Genomic DNA, 25,461 nt, shown 5'->3' with positions numbered 1-25,461 from the left:
GTGATGTGGTATCCGTGCGTGATAGCGAGAATGGACGTTAACGAAAGTAGACAGGATTAAGTTGCTAAAAGCAGCAACCAGCTACAGACAGTCGGGCAGAATACGGGGAAGACTGCAGTGGTGGTTAAAAAGTATTAACGAAGAGGTGAAGGATAAGATAATACAGAGCCTATGCCACAAGAATTAGAAGCAAATAGTAATGTATTGTCGGACATTAGGAAAATGACCTTAATCCGTAACATACCGAGTCTCAGTCGTCAACGTTACTTACCAAGCTGTGATCTTCCGAGGACTGCATGTTTTTTCCTAATTTCTCAACGAAGTAAGATAGATGGTTCAAATGGCTCTGAGCACTATGGGACTCAACTGCTGTGGTCATCAGTCCCCTAGAACTTAGAACTACTTAAACCTAACTAACCTAAGGACATCACACACATCCATGCCCGAGGCAGGATTCGAACCTGCGACCGTAGCAGCAGCGCGGCTCCGGACTGGAGCGCCTAGAACCGCACGGCCACCGCGGCCGGCTAAAGTAAGATAGAAGGTTACTCAGATTAGATTCTTTGTATGTATGAAAATACGTTTATATTAATCAAGCATTGTTGACATTTCACTTTATCGTCGAACCTGATAAACTGAAGAATAGGCGCAAATCGATTCTGTGCCATGGCAACAGTGAAAACCGCACAACGAACATTTTCATCTGTTGTCCACATTTCACAGATTTATGCCTTTAGGAAGCGACGAGAGCCAGCAATTAGTACCACGCCAAAAAAAGCTCTCAATTTGAAAGAAACTAAATCTGTCCAAATTCTCGTTCTGTGCAGTCCTGAACAACGTGTGACACTTCAGCATTGCTGAATGTGCATGTAGTATCTACCATTTGTTCATTAGAGAACATGTTGAAAACTTCAGGCGTTACGGGTACAAGGTCACTTATACACATTGGCCCAGCAGATCCTTTGACAATGCTATTTTGACGACAGCCAGTCACCGGCGTAAAGTCAAGCGCCGGCACTCCGGTCAGGAACCTTAGAGCAGAGATGGCTGTGAAGAAGACGTCAGCCAATAATACGCCGACTCATCCCTATCTAGGACGACAACGAGACAGTCGCGGCGCAGTTCACCGACTTCGACAGCGGCATCAAAAATAGGCACTTGTATAGCAGCGACTTAAGAACTGTATTACTTCTCTTGTATTACGAATTATACATGGGAGATTGCTTATGTTGCATGTCGCCGTTAGCTTGCGACACATCAATGTAAATTTCTCAAAGTTAAGTATTGTCATTTATTTTCTGTAAATAAAATTCATTAATACGATTTGCTTGTATTGTTGTCTGACGATCCCAAAGCAGGTTTCCTAGGCATGCCATAGCGACGAGTAGGCAGAACACAACAGGGGACACGGAACTTGTTTATTTTCGTCCTGACATTGCAGTAATCTGTCTACTTTATCGGAACCGTCCTCAGAATTTTCTCTCACTTAAGTTTCTTCCACTTTTAACGCATCTTGTTTATGAATAAAGGTTTCGTAACGTTCGCTCAAGGCGTCTTCCGGGTCACTGAGATCACATTCATTGAGCATCTGAAGAATGTCATGACTTGAGATGTGCTTGCGACTCATTTTGGATAATTTATGGCGTTCACATTATGAAAAAAAAAATTTTATCAAAATATGTAACGTAACATACCAGGGGGGTCCTGCCGGGACCGCAAGTGTGTTTTTATTTATTTTTTACTTTTTTTAACGGACGCATCATAAATGTGTTCAGTGAAGTATATCTTTAACAGGTGCAGAACACATATAAAAATCAAGAATAGTTTGGTTCTTACAGTTGCAGCAGTGTCACCAAAATTCACTCTCTGGGATAGCTAGACAATACTGCTTCTTATGTTAAGGATTGTAGGTCAAGGAAGAATTAGAGAGACCAGAAACGCAGTTCACTGTTGCAGTAGAGGCATATTAGTAAATGACGTAACAGGCAAAAGGCTAACCCAGGGGAAGAAAGAAGATATTTTCAAACAGGCTGCATCATATGCTTCGCGCTATCTTGGGTATTTAATTGTAAAGAGTCTGTTTCATGTTCGAGCTCCTTAACCACAACACGCATGTTGCTTCGCGCTTCCGGGCCGTTGCGCAGCGACCTCCGCAGCTTTGTGCCCTAGTGCTGCGAGGCGGGTATCGATTGGGTAGAAGCAGAAGACGGATCGCTTTGCTGATACAACGGATGTTACCCACCGAGTTGCGATGGCAGTCGCTGCAGTCTGCTTACAGTAGGCTGAATCGATGTCGATAGAACCATTCACCGGGTATTTCACAGGTCATGCACGTGAGAGACGAAAAATGAAATGTAAGTATTCAGCGTTCATCTTCACGGAGCAGAATTTCATAGCAGCAAACAAAGCATTGTTGGTGTATTCTATTGTAGGCATAAGTTGGCGGGTGTGTTACCCGTCCCTGCTGCAGAAGTTTCCATATATCCGTACGGCGATTGCTCTCGATTCTCTAGTTCAAATGCTTCCGGAATACCGGAATGTCTTTTTCAAAAGGAAACTATCCGTTTCCTTCCCCAAACCGAGCTTCTGACTGGTCTCTAATGACCTCGTGGTCGACACTACCATACAACCTTTAAAAAAGAGAAAAAAACGTTTTAACCAACATTGATGCATGAAATGAAACTGGATTATGAAGCGGGGTTTCGATAGAGAGAGGAGAGTGAGGATTTCGCCAAGGCAGCCGCTGTGTTCCTTTTCGATTGAATTTCTTGGTGGCACAGCATCACTGAGCGCAATGCATTAGGCGGATTGTTTCCGTTATCGTCTGGTGCTCACTCGCTGTTTCCGTCTCAAGTGTTTTGCTGTAGTTCTTCCTAGCTTTTCTAGTGCTTTGTGCCTTTTGCGCTATGCGACTATTCAGACTGTCGACCTAGGATTCTTTTTGTGTTGATATTGTAAACGCGTCCGCTGCTAAAGGACGTCATATTATCTCTTAGTCCGAGGTTCTGTCCCCGTCCGTCGTAATATTGTCTTGAGACTTGTCGCTTATTTCACCGCTGACAGTGAATTGTAAATGTGGAGACTGGCAAGTTGCACCGTGGGTACGTAGTCAACGTTAAACCTTACGTCCCCCTACAATTGTCCGCATAAGCCAGTGCGAAGGGCGCAACAAAGCGACGGCATACGGTATCACCTCGTAAAGGAGCACACGCAGTGAAGCACTGCTGTTTCCAAACCAGCCTTCTCGTTGAGGGTCTCGCCTTCGTAGGCGAGGCAGCTACGTACGTTTTTGAGATGGCGCTCGATTCTAAAGTAGTCTGTTCGAATCCCAGTCGTGGAAGAAATTTTCACCGCTTGTATTGGGTCAGCAAGTGGAGGAGACGTGGTGGTGTAAATTTCCCGATCACCAGACTTTGCGCCAATGTCCTGCATTACACTGCAAACCTGCCTGTAGTTTCTCATGAAGTGGGTTCGCGGTTCATTGATGACACAGTCATCCGCCCGTCGGCCTTCTAAGCTAATCCCAGTGGCCCCCTTGGTGGTGTTGGGAAGAATAGGTCGGGTGCTTACAGCGGATCTCACCCTGTTCCTTCTCTCACCGTCACCGTAACGATAACTCATGAGTTACAGTAGGTTACATTCAACGTATACGCTTCTGACGCAATTCGCCTTGAAAAGTGAGGCCATTTTGCACGCAATTGGCCTTTAAAAGTGAGACCATTCTGCGCGGAAGAAGAAAATACTTACGTCTGATTATGATGCTGAACCAAAGCCTAGTGGCATCCCACTGAACTGTGCACTGTTAAAGGGTGTCAAATTAAACGTCTTTCAACCGTCAATTTTCGACCTTATTTTATTGCGCAACAAGTTTCAGTTTTACTACGCCATCTTTAGACCCCTGATCGGTGTGTAGAAACACTCTACCTCGCACAAGATTAAAATAGGGGCCAGCGATACTGGTACTAGTAGATACTTGTTGCAGTGACCACTTCAACCATCATCTGTCGACTCACTGCAACAAATCTCTACTAGTACCAGTATCGCTGGCCCCTATTTTAATCTTGTGCGAGGTAGATTGTTCCTACACGCCGGTCAGGGGTCTAAAGATGGCCTAGTAAAACGCTGAAACTGGTTGCCCAATAAAATAAGGTTGAAAATTGACGGTTGAGTCCCGCAACCATTGCTAAAAAGATGGACATACAGAGACTGCGCCGTGTTAAGGTCGAAGCTGCAGTAATGCCCGTGTCCGAATTCCGCGACTTAGCAAATAGCTAACTTCAGTGGGTCGTGCGCATGACAGGTGTTTTCATTAACGTATTCTGACACATACAGCGCCATCTATTAATCAAATCTCACGCTATTTTTTTCTTCTGCCGTACGTTTTCCCCTTCTCCGATAATATTCCGTCGCAGTTTGACGTAATTCTGACCGGTGGTTTTGTTCCTACAGCGTTTTGAAAGTTTAACTTTATTTATAATCACCCTGTATAAAGACCAACGCTGTTTAGCATACTAATTACAAGATTACCTCCTGTTCAGCCGTGAACGCATGCGCAGCATTCAATGACCACTGGTCATCCGATTGCTAGCAGCTATCCGTAGGCAAAATAGGCGCCACACTGTATTACCCGTGCAGCAGAATTACGGGCCCCTGCGTCTACTACCATTTGCCGAAAACCTCGTTTTAGTACCATTAACTATTCACGAAATAAAAGCGCTGTGAGTTTTACGAGGTCACTCCAAAAGAAATGCACACTATTTTTAAAAAAATCCATCTTTTGTTCTACATGTTTGAAAGTTTTACGGTGTGTAGATGCATCCTTTAGGAACAATATTTTCATTTCTCCACATAATTTCCATCCCTCTCAACTACCTTACGCAATCTTGGATCCAGCGCCTGCATACCCGCACGGTAAAATTCTGGACCAATCTGTTGGAGCCACTGTTTGGCAGCGTGCACAAGGGAGTCATCTTCAAACCTTGTTCCACGAAGAGTGTCTTTCAGTTTCCTAAAGAGATGATAGTCACATGGAGCCAGGTCAGGGCTGTAAGGCGGGTGTTTCGGTGTTGTCCATCCGAGTTTTGTGACCGCTTCCATGGTTTTTTGTATGACATGTGGCCGTGCATTGTCGTGCAACAGCAAAACATCCTGCTTTTGCCGATGTGTTCGAACACGACTCAGTCGAGCTTGAAGTTTCTTCAGTGTCGTCACATGTGCATCACAATTTATGGTGTTTCCACTTGGCATGATGTCCACAAGCAAGAGTCCTTTCTAATCGAAAAACACCGTAGCCATAAATTTTCCAGCAGAAGGTGTGGTTTTGAATTTTTTTTCTTTGGTGAATTTGCATGATGCCACTCTATCGATTGCCTCTTCGTTCTGGTGAAAAATGATGGAGCCATGTTTCATCACCTGTCACAGTTCTTCCAAGAAATTCATCTCCACCATTCTCGTACTGTTCCAAAAGTTCGCTGCATACAGTTTTCCTTGTTTCTTTGTGAGCCACTGTCAACATACTGGGAACCCACCTGGCACAAACCTTTTTTAACGCCAACTCTTTCAGTATTCTGCAAACACTTCCTTCCCCTATCCCAACGTAGCGTGACAATTCGTTCAATGTGACGCGTCTGTCAGCAGTCACCAATTCTCTGCACATTGTCTGGTGTGTGTGCAGTAAGAAGCTAGCCGCTGCGAGGACAATCCTCAAGATTGCCGTGCCCGCCTTCATCACGTAACCTGCTTACCCACCGACTAACTGTACTGCGATCGACAGCAGCATCTCCATATACCTTTTTCAACCTCTTGTGGATGTTTCCCACTGTCTCGTTTTGACAGTACAGGGATTCTATGACAGCACGTTGCTTCTGACGAACGTCAAGTGTAGCAGCAATCTTGAAGACATGCTGTGACGACGCCACTCACGGGAACAGATTGAACGAAGTTTGAAAACAAGCGGGAGGGATGTACCGGGTGATCAAAAAGGCAATTTAAATTTGAATGCTTAATAAACCATGGAATAATGTAGATAGAGAGGTAAAAATTGACACTCATGCTTGGAATGGCATGAGGTTTTATTTGAACAAAAAAAAACCACCCCATATTGCTAGATGCGTGAAAGATCTCTTGCGCGCTTCGTTTGGTAATGATCGTGTGCTCAGCCGCCAGTTTCGTCATGCTTGGCCTCCCAGGTCCCCAGACCTCAGTCCGTGCGATTATTGGCTTTGGGGTTACCTGCAGTCGCAACTGTATCGTGATCGACCGACATCTCTAGGGATGCTGAAAGACAACATCCGACGCCAATGCCTCACCATAACTCCGGACATGCTTTACAGTGCTGTTCACAACATTATTCATCGATTACAGCTATTATTGAGGAATGGTGGTGGACATATTGAGCATTTCCTGTAAAGAACATCATCTTTGCTCTGTCTTACTTTGTTATGCCAATTATTGCTATTCTGATCAGATGAAGCGCCATCTGTCGGCCATTTTTTGAACGTTTGTATTTTTTTGGTTCTAATAAAACCCCATGTCATTCCAAGCATGTGTGACAACTTGTACCTCTCTATCTACATTATTCCGTGATTTATCCAGTTTTCAAATTTATACACACTGTAAAACTTTCACACATGCAGTACGAAAACTGTATTTTCACAAAAATAGTGTGCATTTCTTTTGGAGTGACCCTCGTAGATGATTTCCTCCCCTCGTACGTGCAGTGAGAGGTGACTGGGCCGCGCCCGCGGCGTGGGCGGGATGTCCCTCGCCGCGCACAGCCCACACCTCCGCCGCGCAAAGTAGTTCGCCGCCGCCGCCGGAGGCGCCCAGGCGCCAAAGCCGGCCCCCACCGCATTCTCCGCACGCGCAGCGTTATTTGCGCGAAATTTGAGCTCCGCGCCGCGCCGTAGCGCGCCTTCCGGCAAGTTGGCGCCGAAAAGAACCGGCGCGTTCTTGCACCGCGCCGCGCCACTCGGCGACATCCGAAAGTGGATGGCAAGTTTCTGGGGAGCGCGCTCGAGGAGAGGCACAAGTTGAGAGTAATTAAGACGTGCTCGTGACGCAACGCTTGCAAATAGCCGCGTCGCTGGCGACAAAGCGAGCAACTGCTGGTGGCTGGGCTGCGGCGTGGCGTGGCGTGGTGTGGTGTGGTGTGTGGGGCCAGCGAGGCAGCAGAGGTGGAGAGGCGGAGAGCCGCCTGTGCGAGGCGAGCAGAGAGCAGCGGCAGCCGCACAGCCAGGACCACGACTGGAGGGCTGCGCCGGTACCGATATCGCCGGATATGTCGTCAGATATTTGCAGTACCGACAGCTTTGCGGAAAGCGCTTGCGCCGATGTGGATATCCCAGAGTATATCTATACCCGTGAAAATAGCTACACTACTGGCCATTAAAATTGCTACACCACGAAGATGACGTGCTACAGACGCGAAATTTAACCGACAGGTAGAAGATGCTGTGATACGCAAATGATTACCTTTTCAGAGCATTCTCACAAGGTTGGCGCTGGTGGCGACACCTACAACGTGCTGACACGAGAAAAGTTTCCAACCGATTTCTCATACACAAACAGCAGTTGACCGACGTTGCCTTGTGAAACGTTGTTGTGATGCCTCGTGTAAGGAGGAGAAATGCGTACCATCACGTTTCCGACTTTGATAAAGGTCGGCTTGTAGCCTATCGCCATTGCGGATTATCGTATCGCGACATTGCTGCTCGCGTTGGTCGAGATCCAATGACTGTTAGCAGAATATGGAGTCGGTGGGTTCAGGAGGGTAATACGGAACGCCGTGCTGGATCCCAACGGCCTCGTATTAGTAGCAGTAGAGATGACAGTCATCTTATCCGCATGGCTGTAACGGATCGTGCAGCCACGTCTCGATCCCTGAGTCAACAGATGCGGACGTTTGCAAGACAACCATCTGCACGAACAGTTCGACGACGTTTGCAGCAGCATGGACTATCAGTGCGGAGAAATTGGCTGCGGTTACCTTTGACGCTGCATCACAGACAGGAGCGCCTGCGATGGTGTACTCAACGACGAACCTGGGCGCACGAATGGCAAAACGTCATTTTTTCGAATGAATCCAGGTTCTGTCGCATCCGTGTTTGGCGACATCGCGGTGAACGCACATTGGAAGCTTGCATTCGTCATCGCCATACTGGCGTACCACCCGGCGTGGTGGTATAGGGTGCCATTGGTTACTCGTCTCTGTCACCTCTTGTTCGCATTGACGGCGCTTTGAAGAGTGGACGTTACATTTCAGATGTTTTAAGACCTGTGGCTCTACCCTTCATTCGAACCCTGCGAAACCGTACATTTCAGCAGGATAATACACGACCGCATGTTGCAAGGCCTGTACCGGCCTTTCTGGAAACAGAAAATGTTCGACTGCTGCCCTGGCCAGCACATTCTCCAGATCTCTCACCAATTGAAAACGTCTGGTCAATGGTGACTGAGCAAACAGCTCGTCACAATACGCCAGTCACTACTCTTGATGAACTGTGGTATCGTGTTGAAGCTGCATGGGCAGCTGTACCTGTACACGCCATTCAAGCTCTGTTTGACTCCATGCCCAGGCGTATCAAGGCCGTTATTACGGCCAGAGGTGGCTGTTCTGGGTACTGATTTCTCAGGATCTATGCACCCAAATTGCGTGAAAATGTAATCACATGTCAGTTCTAGTATAATATATTTGTCCAATGATTACCTGTTTATCATCCGCATTTCTTCTTGATGTACCAATTTTAATGGCCAGTAGTGTATTTTCTGGGCAAAAGTTGAAGGGTAGCATCAATATTTACATCCATTGTATGAGGGTTCAAATGGCTCTAAGCACTATGGGACTTAACTTCTGAGGCCCCCAATCCCCTAGAACTTAGAACTACTTAAACCTAGCTAACCTAAGGACATCACACACATCCATGCCCGAGGCAGGATTCGAACCTGCGACCGTAGCGGTCCCGCAGCTCCAGACTGTAGCGCATTGTGTGATGGGTTTTGTTTTGTTTGTTTAAAGTTGTTGTGATGTGTACATTCGGCCGGGGTGTCCGAGCGGTTCTAGGCGCTACAGTCTGGCTGGAACCGCGCGATCGTTACGGTCGCAGGTTGGAATCCTGCCTCGGGCATGGATGTGTGTGATGTCCTTAGGTTAGTTAGGTATAAGTAGTTCTAAGTTCTAGGGGACTCATGACCTCAGAAGTTAACGCCCATAATGCTCAGAGCCATTTGAACCATTTTTTGGTGGTGTGTACGTGTTATTGTAAAACGTATGAAAATGTTGCAGCAAGAATAACGGTATTATTTAAAAGAGGGAGACCGCCTACACTACGCTTGTCCGTCCTCTTTAAGAATACTTCTGCGCGGTGTGGGATCCTTACCAGTTAGGACTGACGGAGTACATCGAAAAAGTTCAAAGAAAGGCAGCACGTTTTGTATTATCGCGAAATATGGGAGAGAGTGTCGCAGAAATGATACAGGATTTGGGCTGCAGATCATTAAGAGAAAGGCGTTTTTCTTTGCGACGGAATCATCTCATGTTGCATGGGTGAACTTATCTCCGAATCTTTGCTGAACACGGTACACTTATTGGTCAACGTCATTATGACGCCTTACTCCTTCGCATGTTAGTCTTTTGTGGGCCGCACTCGGCTGTGACTTGGACAACAGTTGACGACCATATCTAGCAGCGCATGTAGAGCAGCTCTCGGAAGGAGAGAGCATTTGGCAAATGGACTGGCTTGACTGTTCCTCCAACTTAAATCCCATCGACCACATGAGGGATGCGTTGGGAGACTTGCTGCAGCACCAACGACCAATCACTGTTGTCAACTGCGCTGATGGAGTGGAACGTCCCACCACAAGAACTCCTTACCAATAATGTGGCCAGTATTGGAATACGTTGCACAGCATGCACTGCCATCCATGGTGGCACACCCTATTATCAATCGTGTCCAGGCCACCTCAGTGTAGTTGTTGTCTTTCAATAAAAATGTAATTTCTATTTGTCGCATCATGCATTTCTTCCAGTTACCTTCTGTACTATACTGCAACAGTTCTTTCAATGTATGGTCCAAGTTTGATGGGGCCATGTTAGTTCGCAGTGGCACATCATGTGAAAGTTACTTTCATCCTTAGGCTTTGCGCATTAGTCTAGGCTTCCCCCCAGGGGGCTCACCAGCCCTTAGTCAGTAGGTGCTAGGCTGCCATGTGGCCCCAGCCTTTGCAACACTACTTCCTTTTTCTGTGCTATGTCCTCATTCACTTCGACTATCTCTTATTTCCTCTGACTTTCCATTGGATGGTGCTTTTGGTGCAGACCCTGTCTGAATATGGTTCAAGGTTTTGGTCTTGATTTCCAGTTTCACTCCGGGTGCTATCTTCCCCTTCCATTAACGATTATGTCATTCTCATTATTGGTTTTGGCCTGCTATCTTTTCCAAATTTTACAGACGTGTGTATCGTGCAGGGAAGGTCGCCCACTGTCATGTATGCTCCGTCTGTGTGCCCTTGTACCCTGGCACCCTTCCTTTCTTTTGTCGTAGTATGTCCAAAACCCAGCACAGTACCCATCCCGTTGTGGGGGGGGGGGGGGGGTCATCAAGTACCTGTACGGTGGTAGGCCCTTGACCACACAGGGATTGCACTATTGGTGCCTGCATTGCACATTCCCCATGTATGCCATGGAATATGTGCCCATCATGTGTTTGTATCTGAAGCGACTTAAACTTTCTCCTGCTGGTGGTCACATGGCCATAGCAGTATCTTCGAATGGGAAGACCTCGTGTGATGCAATGAAGTATGATCCCAACGCATTCCATTTCCTGGCCATGCCATGGGAGGAATGCAGGACGAGATAACAAGAAGAAAAGTCCGCCTCCACAAGACTAGGTCTGTACCACGACCAACAGGGACCCCTTTCTGGCCAGAAAGTATTTTTCGTCGAACACATTGAAGACAAACATGGGGAAGGTGAAGCCATCTCTAACATGAAGAGCAGTTCCCTCTTGATCAAAAAGTCATCTCCAGCCCATTCACAGGTGCTACTCTGTTTTGAAAAGGTGGGTGACATTCCTATGACTGTCACTTCCCACAAGAGTAATCTTCCACTGTGATCTTCTTTTGCAATCTGACAATGGGCTTCAGGCAATCTCAAAACAATGGGGTGTGGAGTTCATCTGTCATGTCTGTAGTGGATCAAGGAGAGTTGCTACTTGCTACTGGGGCCTTCATCTTGGCTTTTGAGGGTGATACATTGCCTTGGAAGGTCGAGGTGATGGTCGATTGATGTGACATGAAACCCTATGTTCTTCCTCCTATGAGATGCTTCAGAGGTATGAAGTTCAGACATATGTCTTCCCATTGCACCACTACCCCTGTCTGCAGGGATTGTGGATGTCCATTGCACACGATTGTTCCTTCTGCCCCTACACCCGTCTGTGTAAACAGCAGCGAGCTCCAGTCTCTGTGCTCACCAGCTTGCTTCATTCTTAAGTGTGAGAACAAAATCCAACAGTAATCGCATATAAATGACCCAATCTTACACTACAGCCACAATATCGTCTCCTTCTCTGTCGATGGTGCTTTTGTCTGTTGCGCCTCTTACAGTGGGCCTCAGACTCCCCCCCAGGCAATTTGGGGCCCTTCTGGTGCTTCCATTGCATCCACTTCAGGAGCATTCACTCGCCATCTGCTGGGGACACCAGATTCCATTCCCCAGGCAGAGGCGCTTCAGACATCAAAACTTTACTAGCACAGCTCAGTCTTTGCCTCTTGAACTCTGATGCCCCCACACACTTCAGTGTGGCACACAGAACTTATGCGGCCATTGATCTCTCCTTTTACAGGCCAGGTTTTGTACCATCTATCGGCTGGAGAGTCCACGATGAGCTGTGTGATGGTGACCACTTCCTGATCTTCCTGTTCCTCCGTCAATGTTGCCCCCCTGGACGGCTGCCCAGATGGGATCTCCATAACGTTGACTGGGATGGTTTCACTTCTGCTGTCATCCTTAGATCCCCATCTCAAGGCAGTATCGATGCAGCTGTTCAGCATATAACGGTAGCCATCCGTTTTGCAGCGAACCAAGACATCTGATAGAACCTAGAGATCACTTGGGCCATTAGAGATCGTAGGCGGGCTCTTCAATACCACAAGCACACTTCACTGGAGCACCTCGTTGGCTTTAAACAGCTCCATACTCATGTCTGCTACCTCAAAAAACGATGAAAGCAGGAATCCTGGGAACAGTACATTTCTACCATTGAATCGCGTACCTGTCCATTACAGGTACGGGCAAAGATCAGACACCTCTACAGCTTCCAGTCCCATGCGGGTATACCAAGTATTTCCTTCGATGATGTCGTTTATGCTGATATGCTGATATGCTGATCCAGTCAATGGCGCCAAACATTTTGCCGAGCATTAGGTTCGCAATTCTGTGTCTGAGAACTGCCACCCTGCCTTGTGGCTCATAAAACGGAGGGAGGAGCGAATGTGCTTATCTGTTACTACATGCTGCTTGGAGCCACATAATGTTACATTCAGAGAATTGGAAGCCTCCAGTGCCTTGCCCATTGCCTTGACACAGCCCCATGGCCGTACTGCATCGACAACCAAATGCTGAAACATCGCTCAACGGATTGTCAGTGTCACATCCTTGCGCTCTTTAATTGGAGCTGGAACAAAGGGCAGTTCCCATCCCAGTGACGAGAAGGCGCGATAGTTCCGGTACTGAAACTGGATAAAAACCCCATAGAGATGGAAAGTTATCACCCAATCAGTCTTACCGACATTCTCTAAGTTGCTTGGACCCATGGTGAGAAAGAAGCGGCTCCTCAAGTCTCGGGGCCTTTTTGCTGCATCTCAAGGCAGTTTTCGCAAAGGCTGCTCCACTGCTGATAATTTGGTTTAGCTGGAGTCCATCATTTGCATATCGTCAGCACCTCATCGCTGTCTTTTTCTATGTGCAGAAGATTTATGACATGACATGGAATCCCCACATCCATACTACATTATGTGGGTGGGGTCTCCTTGGTCCACTCTCGATTTTTGTCAAGAGTTTCTTGTTGCACGGTACATTCTGGGTTTAAGTGGGTGCTTCACCCAGTGCAAGACAATGGGGTTCCACAAGGCGGTGTGTACTGAGTGCCCCCGCCTTTCTGGAGGGCATCAGTGGGCTAGCAGCAGTTCTGAAGTCTTCGACATCACCCTCCTTATATGCTGAAGATTTTTGCTTTTATTATTGCTCCTAGTATGAGCGTCGCTGCGCATCGCCATACAGAAGGCGAGATTATGGTCTCTCACCCATGGTTTTTGGTTTTTCGTCACCAAGAGTTGTCATGCACTTTTGTCGCCATGGTACTGCCCATCCACATGCAGAGCTTTACCTAGGTGATCAACTACTTGTAGTTGAGATGCAGTGTTTTTTGGGACAGGTCTTCATTTCCCAGCTGACATGGCTTCCCCACCTCCGCCAGCTTAAGCGAAAGTGCTGGAAACAACTCAACACGTTTCACTGCGTCAGTAACACTAGCTGGCGTGCAGACCGCTCTACAGAGCCCTATTTCTGTCCTATCTTGATTATGGGGGTCTTGCAGATGCTTCAGCGTCACCCTCAGCAGTGCAGATACTGGACCCCATTCATCATTGTGGGCTCCAACTTGCGACAGGAGGCTTCTGAACTAGCCCAGTGAACAGCCTCACACCTCAGGCTGCAGTCACTCCATTACCTTTGAGGTACCTACAACAGCTGGTGAGTTACGCTATATGCATTCGTAACTTCCCTGAACATCCCAACTACCATGTCCTTTTCCCTGGAAGGGTGCTCCACATCTCACAACAGTGACCCAGAACTGGGTTTACAATTGCTGCACGCCTACAGTGTCTCTGTTCGGATCTGCAACTTCCTTCATTGTCACTTCTGTCCAGGAGACATCGCATCTGCGCCCCCAGCATAGGCCCCAACCTCAGATTTGTCCAAAAGATTCCGTTGACCCCACGATTTTTCGCCACCTATTCTTGGCTGTCCGTGAGACGTATCCAGGTTCAGAAGTGGTATTCACCAATTGCTGAACAGTCGACTGATGAACAGGCTTTGCACACACACACACACACACACACACACACACACACACACACACACACACACACACATGCACGGTGCAGTAAACTCCACTCTCTGCCAGATGGCTGCAGTGTCTTCACTGCTGAATTGATGGCCATTAAACTAGCCTACTGACAGCTGCATCCTAATCTGTATTGACTCCCTTAGCAGCCTTAAGGCTAGAGACCAGTGCTACTCTTCCCACCCACTATTTATGGCTAACCAGGATCTTGTCTCTGAATTCCATCAAGCAGGACAGCTAGTCGTTTTCGTTTGGACCCTTGGTCATGTTGAGATTTCGGGAAATGAGCGAGTTGGCCTGTGTGGGCACCAGAATGCCAATTCTGGAAATGGGGGTCCCAGAACTGGACCTTAGGTCGTTTATACACCATAGTTTGCTGGCAGTTTGGAACTCAGAATGGTCTTCCCTGATCTCCTGAAATAAACAGAGGACAATTTAGGAGACCACGACCATGTGGCAGTCTTCCCTGCGTGCTTTTCGCATGTAATCCATTGTTCTGTGTCGATTCTACATTGGTCACACTTGGCTGACCAACGGCCACATTTTCCTACGAGAGGACACCCCTCACGACTGATGCCGAGGCCAAGTGAAGTTGGCCCGCCTACTCATAGATTGCCCTAATGTGGCTGCTTTGAGGTGGCATTGTAATCTTCGTGACATGCTACCTCTGGTGCTAGCAGATGACACCATAGCGGCTGGTCTGCTGTTAACGTTTTGCCTGCAAAGGTGGTTTATATTCATCTCTGTAAGGTATGGCTTTTTGTCCTCATTCACCACCTGAGGGGTTGGTGGGCCACACCTCTCCTGACCACCCCACCCCCACCCCACCCCCCGCCAAGAGGTCCCTTGGCGGCCCTTGCTTGGTGGCCCATCCTAGCCTCCATCCTTCCACATTTTTGTTCTCTTTATTCTTTTTCATTCCTCTGTTTTAATGTCTTGACTGACCTTTTAACAACTTGTCTATGATGTCTTTTTTCTGGGCTCTTATCTCTGTTTTTTTTATTGTGTTTGTTACACTTAGGATTTCAAGAATTTGCCTTTCGCCTCCTTCCTTTGACGATTACTCCTGGTTTGCCACTTATTGGATGAAGGGACTGATGACCTTGCAGTTTAATACGTTTCATTCCAGACCAATCTATCAATCTATTCTTCATTTCAGACCACTGATAATGTTTCAAAAAAATGGCTCTGAGCACTATGCGACTTAACTTCTGAGGTCATCAGTCACCTAGAACTTAGAACTAATGAAACCTAACTAACCTAAGGACATCGCACACATCCGTGCCCGAGGCAGGATTCGAACCTGCGACCGGAGCGGTTGCTCGGTTCCAGACTGCAGTACCTAGAACCGCACGGCCACTCCGGCCGGCGATAATGTTTCACGTATATAAAACGAAACACGATTGGTGACAAAGTGCGCACGGTCTTGTAGTTGCACAAACGGATTTAAAATACCTTTAATAATTGTAAAGCTATGATGGACAATATGGCCAGACAAACAAAGAGCAGTAAGCGAAACGAATGTGAGCGTATATGGCTCTTGTCAGCCGCCTTGTGTGCTCACAAACGTCTTACTTATTTTACCAGTGCTGATAACTCCTGTGATGTAAAAATTTTTTTGTTTATTTATAGACACAATCACATTGTTATGACACAGTCATAACCGGTTTCAGCCATACAATGACCATCTTCAAATTCTAAAGGCGGCATACACAACATGCGTTGTCAGACTAGCTAGTTTGACAATGCATGAACCTGTGTTCAGTATACGCCGCCTTTAGAATTTGAAGATGGTCATTGTATGGCCGAAACCGGTTATGACTAGTCATAACAATGTGAAAGCATGTACAGGGTTATTACAAATGATTGAAGCGATTTCACAGCTCTACAATAACTTTATTATTTGAGATATTTTCACAATGCTTTGCACACACATACAAAAACTCAAAAAGTTTTTTTAGGTATTCACAAATGTTCGATATGTGCCCTTTTAGTGATTCGGCAGACATCAAGCAGATAATCAAGTTCCTCCCACACTCGGCGCAGCATGTCCCCATCAATGAGTTCGAAAGCATCGTTGATGCGAGCTCGCAGTTCTGGCACGTTTCTTGGTAGAGGAGGTTTAAACACTGAATCTTTCACATAACCCCACAGAAAGAAATCGCACGGGGTTAAGTCGGAAGAGCGTGGAGGCCATGACATGAATTGCTGATCATGATATCCACCACGACCGATCCATCGGTTTTCCAATCTCCTGTTTAAGAAATGCCGAACATCATGGTGGAAGTGCGGTGGAGCACCATCCTGTTTAAAGATGAAGTCGGCGCTGTCGGTCTCCAGTTCTGGCATGAGCCAATTTTCCGCGGGCTACGCGTGAAACTTGCCCGCACGCGTTCAACCGTTTCTTCGCTCACTGCAGGCCGACCCATTGATTCCCCCTTACAGAGGCATCCTGAAGCTTTAAACTGCGCATACCATCGCCGAATGGAGTTAGCAGTTGGTGGATCTTTGTTGAACTTCGTGCTGAAGTGTCGTTGCACTGTTATAACTGACTGATGTGAGTGCATTTCAAGCACGACATACGCTTTCTCGGCTCCTGTCGCCACTTTGTCTCACTGCGCTCTCGAGCGCTCTGACAGCAGAAACCTGAAGTGCGGCTTCAGCCGAACAAAACTTTATGAGTTTTTCTACGTATCTGTAGTGTGTCGTGACCATATGTCAATGAATGGAGCTACAGTGAATTTATGAAATCGCTTCAATCATTTGTAATAGCCCTGTATAAATAAACAAAAATTTTTTACAAAATCATCAATCATTCACGCCATTGACAAAACGTTTTTTCCAACTCCTGTGTTCTCAGCATTTTAATCACTTGAAAATGACTTAACAGTCGAAACTGAAATAGTGGAAATTTTGACAAATAGTGAAGTCGATGGTAAATACGATGTCGTGTGGTTGTGTTAGTCACGAATTGTAGGAGTCACGTGTCATCTGTGTGAAGACATCACTACGATCGTATCTACGTTAACATTCTGCGGTGTGGTGCTGAGTCGAATGCTTTTCGGAAATCGAGGAAGACGGACTCTTGTCTGTTCACATTCCGTGCCTTTGACGCGATGTCGTTTTCGAATAAAAGAGGCGTGTTTCGGACGGCTGTGCAGTTGGCCCACCAAATAATGGAGGCAACAGGTCTGATCATACCACTATTGCTTTCGAAGATAGGACAGGAGATAAGATTATTACCTGAAATGTCTCTCCTAGTCAGAGTAAACCCAAACAGAGTACAGGTATAGATTTTTTCGTCGCTGACATTTCATATCTGAAATATTGTTTGTTATGACGACGAAGATTTGTAATAATGAATTATACAGGGTGATTCAAAAAGAATACCACAACTTTAGGAATTTAAAACTCTGCAACGACAAAAGGCAGAGCTAAGCACTATCTGTCGGCGAATTAAGGGAGCTATAAAGTTTCATTTAGTTGTACATTTGTTCGCTTGAGGCGCTGTTGACTAGGCGTCAGCGTCAGTTGATGCTAAGATGGCGACCGCTCAACAGAAAGCTTTTTGTGTTATTGAGTACGGCAGAAGTGAATCGACGACAGTTGTTCAGCGTGCATTTCGAACGAAGTATGGTGTTAAACCTCCTGATAGGTGGTGTATTAAACGTTGGTATAAACAATTTACAGAGAATGGATGTTTGTGCAAAGGGAAAAGTTCTGGACGGCCGAGAACGAGTGATGAAAATGTAGCACGCATCCAGCAAGCATTTGTTCGCAGCCCAGGAAAATCGACTCGCAGAGCTAGCAGAGAACTGCAAACTCCACAATCAACTGTATGGAGAGTCCTACGAAAAAGGTTAGTTATGAAACCTTATCGTCTGAAATTGGTTCAAGCACTGTCTGCAGCTGATAAGATTAAAAGAATCGATTTCTGTGATTTTATCCTTGCTCAAATGGAAACAAATGAATCTTTCGTTTCAAAGATTGTGCTTAGTGATGAAGCAACTTTCCACACTAACGGGAAAGTCAACCGTCACAATGTCTGTATATGGGGCACTGAGAATCCGCGGGAAACAACTCAGTATGAACGTGACTCGCCTAAGGTGAACGTTTTCTGTGCCATTTCAGCCAATAAAGTTTTTGGTCCCTTTTTCTTCGAAGGTGCTACTGTAACTGGACTACAGTATCTGGAGATGTTAGAGAATTGGCTGTTCGCTCAGCTCGAACAAGAAGCACAACAATTCATATTTCAGCAGGAATGAGCGGCACCACATTGGCACTTATCTGTCCGTAACTACTTGAACGTCAACTACCCGAGGCGATGGATCGGCCGCCAGGCAGCCCGTGACAGAGCACTTCATCACTGGCCTCCAAGAAGCCCTGATCTTTCCCCCTGCGATTTTCTATTATGGGGGTATGTTAAGGATATGGTGTTTCGGCCACCTCTCCCAGCCACCATTGATGATTTGAAACGAGAAATAACAGCAGCTATCCAAACTGTTACGCCTGATATGCTACAGAGAGTGTGGAACGAGTTGGAGTATCGGGTTGATATTGCTCGTGTGTCTGGAGGGGGCCATATTGAACATCTCTGAACTTGTTTTTGAGTGAAAAAAACCTTTTTAAATACTCTTTGTAATGATATATAACAGAAGGTTATATTATGTTTCTTTCATTAAATACACATTTTTAAAGTTGTGGTATTCTTTTTGAATCACCCTGTACTTCTAGAGGAGTTGCAGCAATGAAATCTGCCCTGATTATGCTCGGCAGCAGAAGTACAGGGTGTGGACAAAAATATGGAAACGCCGCGGCAAGTGCATGCAGACGTTAGCCAGGCGTGCAGGTGGCGCTGTTGTGTTTGACCACGAGCGGCACCTGCGCCACGCCCTCTAGGTGTTGTCATCAGAAGAGAGTTGCGCAGAGTCGGAGCTAGGTGGAGTCGGATGTGCGCACTTCGCTGGTACTTCCGTATCCAACGTATCCGAAGTGTTTGGTGCTTTAACAGGTGCTGGTCAAAGGTCTATACCGCCTACAGGGAGAGCGGTAAAACATCATCCGCTAAGTCGGAACACGGACGAAAGTATGTTTTGAGAGATCGTGACGGCTCATTGCAGAGGATTGTGACGATAGATGCAGAGGACGGCAGCTGCGGAAGTCATTGCAGAACGTCGTTCCCGCGACCCATGTCGGCACAAAAACAACACGAAGGGAGCTCCAAAACCTGGAAAATGCAGACCGAGCTGTAATTCCAAAATCGCACTAATCGCGCATCAGTGATGCGAATGTGCATAAGAAATGTTGTAATGTGCGTGAATTCTTAAAGGACGAAACTGCTGAAGTCATCGGTCCCTAGCCGGCCGCGGTGGCAGAGCGGTTCTAGGCGCTTCAGTCCGGAACCGCGCAACTGCTACGGTCGCAGGTTCGAATCCTGCCTCGGGCATGCATATGTATGATGTCCTTAGGTTAGTTAAGTTTAAGTAGTTCTAAGTTCTGGGGGACTGATGACCTAAGATGTTATGTCCCATAGTTCTCAGAGCCATTTGAACCATCATCGGTCCCTAGTCTACTAAGGACACCCATGTCCGAGGTAGGACTCGAACCGTCGACGGGAGCTGGCGCACAATTGTGCGCATAAGAGGAAAGCATGGTACCTAAGTCATAAAACCTGGAGATTGGAGCAATGGAAGAAACTCGTTTGCTCGGACGAGTCCTTTGTTTCACAATGTTTCAATCGTCTGGCCGAGTATACGTACCCAATAGTCAAAAATGGTGGGGGGTTCGGTGATTATGTGAGCAGGCATTCCAGGTATTCCATGGGCCCCATGGTTACTCTGCAAGTGCACATTACTGCGAACGTTTATGTGATCTGTTTGACTGATCAGGCGCGTCCCCATGGAGTGGTCTTTGCTCTCCAGTGGTGACGCAAAACTGCAGAAGTAAAGTTCACACAGCTCGCATCGTGCAGGATTGGTTTTGTGAACACGTGGATGAATTTTCGCACCTCCCCTGGCCGTCAGTAACCACATTTCAGTGTTACTGACCCTTTGGGCTGGGGAGAGCTATCCACTCTACCACCGTTACCGGACCTTGTCACTATTTTGGAGGTATACGATTGCCTCGAAAACCATACAGGCACTGTATTTATCCATTCCGAGACGACTGAAAGCTGTTTTGAATGCCGACAGTTTTCCTAAATCGTATTAGGCATGTTGTACTTTGGTGCTTCCTTATTGTTGTCTACCGTCTGGATGATCCACGACAAACAATTCAAGTGAAACAGTAGAGAGCAACTGAAAACTCAGTCTGTGTACCTTTAAATAAGGGACGGACAATTTGCTGTAGGTGTTCCGATATTGTCGCCTGCGTAACATGCACCTCAGAATTGCTTCTCTGACAACATTGCTCTGATTTAAGGAGCTCGAATAAGAAAATAGCTGCGCGCAAAAGCAACAAAATGGAAAATCAAGTAGATGGTGCTGCGATAGAGGAAAGGCGTATTCACAGCAGTAACCTGTCATAAAGAATTCCGAACGCGCAGTCGGAATGGTCGGAAGTGCTTTTAGTAGCGCGTGGAAATGTAAAACTGGTTTTTGAGATTGGGCGCACTCGTGTTTAAATACGAATGTTACTGTCATTTTACGACGCCTGCTTTCGTATTTCCGTTCTCTCGTGCTCGCTATGCTTACGGCGCGACTTCTCTGTGTACACTTTCAGAGGAAGGAGTAGAGTTTTACGGTCGAGATGTGCCAAGCCGTGCTCATAATCCCACACTTGTGTGCACACGTGATGCTAAGCCAGCAGTGTAATTTCTTCGCTGTCACTGGCGAGTCCAGCATTTCGCGTTCGTACTGCGGAGACGGGCTAGGGAACGCCAAGCGAGTGAGAATTACTTGTGTTCCACGCGAATCTGTCAGCACGCTTTTTTCTTGTGTTCACAGGACTGGTGCGGCGGTAGGCCTTTCTCGAGCCGTGCGCTGCCGGATGAGATGCCTGACGCCTGCTTCTGCGGATAGAGTCAGCACAGGTAAGACCGCAGCCTTCAGCAGTGGACGGACGCCATGTATCACGTCTCTTAGCGATAAATGTCCTACATGGTGCAGCTACTGTTAGATCGTCTGTTAATTCAGTGTCCCGAAATCGCAGTACTGCAGCATATACCGGATGTTTCAATATCGGGGTTCTAATGCCTCGGAGTCATCACCACCTTCAACTCACAATTATAAATAATACATCACAACAAACAGCAACTCAGACAGTTTTACTTGTTTTGTAAATAAAACCGCCTTCTCTTACTGCAACTTAATTTATTTTTTCCCAGACGCGTTTCGCCTTTTTCTTGCTCTAAGGCACCAGCATTGCAATAGTTTAGGTTTCCTTTCATATGGTCTTGAGGTCGCGCTACCTCTTTATTTCCGAAACATAAGCACAATTTTGTATTACGAACTTTTTCACACTGTCCACCATGTTTCTCCTTTTTTCTGCTATCGTTTTTCGTTGTTAAAAGCACAGTGTTCGAACAAATAGCTGTATTTAGTGGCAAAAGATCAATAGTACACCACAAAAAAGAAAGAGAAACATGTTGAAGAGTGTGAAAAAGTTCTTAATACAGAATTGTGCTTATGTTTCGAAAATGAAGTGGTAGGGCCACCTCCAGCCCAGATGAGAGGAAACGCAGATCACAGCAAACTATCCCACTGAAGATGCCTCAGAGTAAGAAAAAGGCGAAACGCGTCTGGGAAAAATAAATTAAGTTGCAGCAAGAAAAGGCTTTTTTATTTACAAAACGAGTATTTCTTTGCTTGCTGCGGAGGATGGCCACACAAACAAACTTGTCAGACAATTTTGTTTGTATACCTGTGCGCAGCTAGACGCACTGGTTCGTATGTCTTCCGTTAGAAAGCGCTGGCAGCAAACATGACGACTAGTGAATGAAAAGCTTTTGGTGTTCTACAGTTTGCAAGAACTAAATCTGTTGTCACAGTGCACCGTGCGTTCCGTATTAAGTTCCATTGTTATCGTCCAAGTGATGGTAACATCTGTAGGTGGTATCGGCACTTCTCCATGGCGTATAGACTCAGTTGTGCGACTGGATTCGTCATTACGTGTCAGAAAGATCACAGATCCTAGCAATTGACGGAAAGCCAACGAGTAAAACAGAAGTAATATCTGGCGTTTCCCAACGAAGTATTAAAGCCGCTCTTCTTTATCTGATCTACATAAACGACGGAGCCGGCCGCGGTGGTCTAGCGGTTCAGGCGCTCAGTCCGGAACCGCGGGACTGCTACGGTCGCAGGTTCGAATCCTGCCTCGGGCATGGATGTCTGTGATGTCCTTAGGTTAGTTAGGTTTAAGTAGTTCTAAGTTCTAGGGGACTGATGACCACAGATGTTAAGTCCCATAGTGCTCAGAGCCATTTTGAACCATTTTAAACGACGGAAGAGGCAATCCGAGCAGCCCTCTTAAGTTGTTTGGAGATCATGCTGTCATTTGTGAAGTCATCACATGACCAAAACTAATCGCAAAACGATTTAGATAATATATCCGTATGGCGAGGAAAGTGGCACTTGGACAGTACATAACGAATGACAAAAGGAATCCGCTAAATTTAGGTTACACGAAAATCACAAAAATCTGAAGCCTGTAAATTCAACTAAATACATAGTGTTTAAAATTGGGAAGATCCTAAATTTCAACGTTCACAAAGATAATGTTGTGGTGAAAGCATACCAAAGACTGCGATTCATTGGGAGAACATTTAGAAAATGGAACAGTTCTACTAAAGAGACTGCCTACACTACTGGGGTATTTGCTGTGAGGTATCGGATTCGCATCAGAGAGGTTTGACGAACGACATCGAAACATTTCAGAGGAGGGCAGCTAGCTTTCAATTATAGCGGAGCAGGGGAGAGAGTGAGTGCCGCGGATCTGATGGGGTGGCAGTCGCTAGAACCAAGACGTTTTACGTCGCCGCGTGATATTCTCGCAGAATTTCAATCACCAGCTTTCCCCTGCGCGTACAAAAATATTTTGTTGGCGCCCACCGACCTAGCCAGGAGTGATCATCGTAATAATATAAGAGAAATCAGAGCTCGCACGGAAAGATGTAAGTGTGCTCATTTCCCCCGCAGCGCTGTTGAAGAGTGGAACGGTGGAGAAATAACTTAAAGGTAGTTGGATGAACCCGCTACCAGGCACTTAATTACACCACTGGCAATTAAAAAATTATACTAGAACTGACGTATGATTACATTTTCACGCAATTTGGGTGCATAGATCCTGAGAAATCAGTACGCAGAACAATCACCTCTAGCCGTAATAACGGCCTTGATACGCCTGGGCATTGAGTCAAACAGAGCTTGGATGGCGTGTACATATACAGCTGCCCATGCAGCTTCAACACGATACCACAGTTCATCAAGGGTTGTGACTGGCGTATTGTGACGAGCCAGTTGCTCCGCTACCATTGATCAGACATTTTCAATTGGTGAGAGATCTGGAGAATGAGCTGGCCAGGGTAGCAGTCGAACATTTTCTGTATCGAGAAAGGCCCGTACAGGACCTGCAACATGCGGTCGTGCATTATCCTGCTGAAAAGTAGGGTTTCGCAGGGACCGAATGAAGAGTAGAGCCACGGGTCGTAACACATCTCAAATGTAACGTCCACTATTCAGACTGCCGTCAATACGAACGAGAGGTGACCGAGACGTGTAACCATCACGCCGGGTGATACGCCAGTATGGCGATGACGAATACACGCTTCCAATGTGCGTTCACCGCGAAGTCGCCAAACACGGATGCGACCATCATGATGCTGTAAACAGAACCTGGATTCATCCGAAAAAATGACCTTTCACCATTCGTGCACCCAGGTTCGTCGTTGAGTACACTATCGCACGGGCTCCTGTCTGTGATACAGCGTCAAGGGTAACCGCAGCCGTGGTCTCCAAGCTGATAGTCCATACTGCTGCAAACGTCGTCGACCTGTTTGTGCAGATGGTTGTTGTCTTGCAAACGTCCCCATCTGTTGACTCAGGGATCGAGACGTGGCTGCACGATCCGTTACAGCCATGCGGATAAGATGCCTGTCATCTCGACTGCTAGTGATACGAGGCCGTTGGGATTCTGCACGGCGTTCCGTATTACCCTCCTGAACCCACTGATTCCATATTCTGCTAACAGCCATTGGATCTCGACCAACGCGAGCAGCAATGTCGCGATACGATAAACCGCAATCGCGATAGGCTACAATCCGACCTTTATCAAAGTCGGAAACGTGATGGTACGCATTTCTCCTCCTTACACGAGGCATCAAAACAACATTTCACCAGGCAGCGCCGGTCAACTGCTGTTTGTGCATGAGAAATCGGTTGGGAACTTTCTTCATGTCAGCACGTTGTAGGTGTCGCCACCGGCGCCAACCTTGTGTGAATGCTCTGAAAAGCTAATCATTTGCATATCACAGCATCTTCTTCCTGTCGGTTAAATTTCGCGTCTGTAGCACGTCATCTTCGTGGTGTAGCAATTTTAATGGCCAGTAGTGTATGAACTGCAGAGTATCGTGTAGGTGTATCAGCCGCAGACGACATCGGCTGTCTGTTTGAAGGGAAGAGTGCGGGACAGCGAGAGTGACCGGAGAACGTGTCGATCGAGTGAGGAAAGTCTCTCACGCTTAGCCACAGCAAGTGAGTCCGGAAGGCAAGTCCTGATGCAGCATTTCCAGTGACACCTGTGCAGAGGCTCTTAAGGAGACGCTTACGAGGACGTCCTTGTCGTTTCAGACTGTTACGAGCTCTAAAGCCTTCAAACGAAATGTTGCTGCATGACGATGAAGATTTTCTGGATCGTGTCGTCTTCAGTGATGCAGCGACATTTCACCAAAATGGAAATATCTTCACACATAATTTGCGTCTCTGGGGGTCGTCAAATCCCCACGAGATGGTGCAGATGCAATTAGACTCCACTGAACTGATTTCGCTCTTTCCTCAACTGGAAGAATCTGAGCGACAGAACTTTACTGGCAGCAAGATGATGCGCCGCCTCACTGCCATAACCCAGTACACGATCGGTTAAACTTCGTTGTACCCGACCACTGGATTCGCCGCAAAGGACCGGATGAACGATCTTGTTTCCCTTGGCCTTCACGTTCATCCAATACGATACCATGCGATATTTACCTCTGGGGGTTCCTAAAGGCCCTTGCGTTTGTGCCTCCGCTATCAGCTGATGTCTCCGACGTAAGAAACAGGATAAAGCAGTTGTTGCAACAATTACTCCAGGCACCACTGATCCATGTTTAGGAAGAACTCGCCTATCGACTCAGTGTGAGACATGT

At 46.8% G+C, this 25,461-nt stretch overlaps 1 long non-coding RNA gene across 1 annotated transcript in view; it reads left to right on the top strand.

The window, feature by feature from the left end:
- LOC124711737 overlaps window positions 1-25,461 on the top strand; it is a 1,117,457-nt gene that overhangs the window by 200,452 nt on the left and 891,544 nt on the right. Inside the window, exon 2 of the long non-coding RNA XR_007005509.1 lies at window positions 21,068-21,153. This is a non-coding gene — a long non-coding RNA (uncharacterized LOC124711737). The remainder of the gene's footprint in view (window positions 1-21,067; window positions 21,154-25,461) is intronic.

Source organism: Schistocerca piceifrons, chromosome 8 (genome assembly GCF_021461385.2).
Source record: "Schistocerca piceifrons isolate TAMUIC-IGC-003096 chromosome 8, iqSchPice1.1, whole genome shotgun sequence".
Lineage (NCBI taxonomy): Eukaryota > Metazoa > Arthropoda > Insecta > Orthoptera > Acrididae > Schistocerca > Schistocerca piceifrons.
This window is presented reverse-complemented; position numbering and strand designations above follow the sequence as displayed.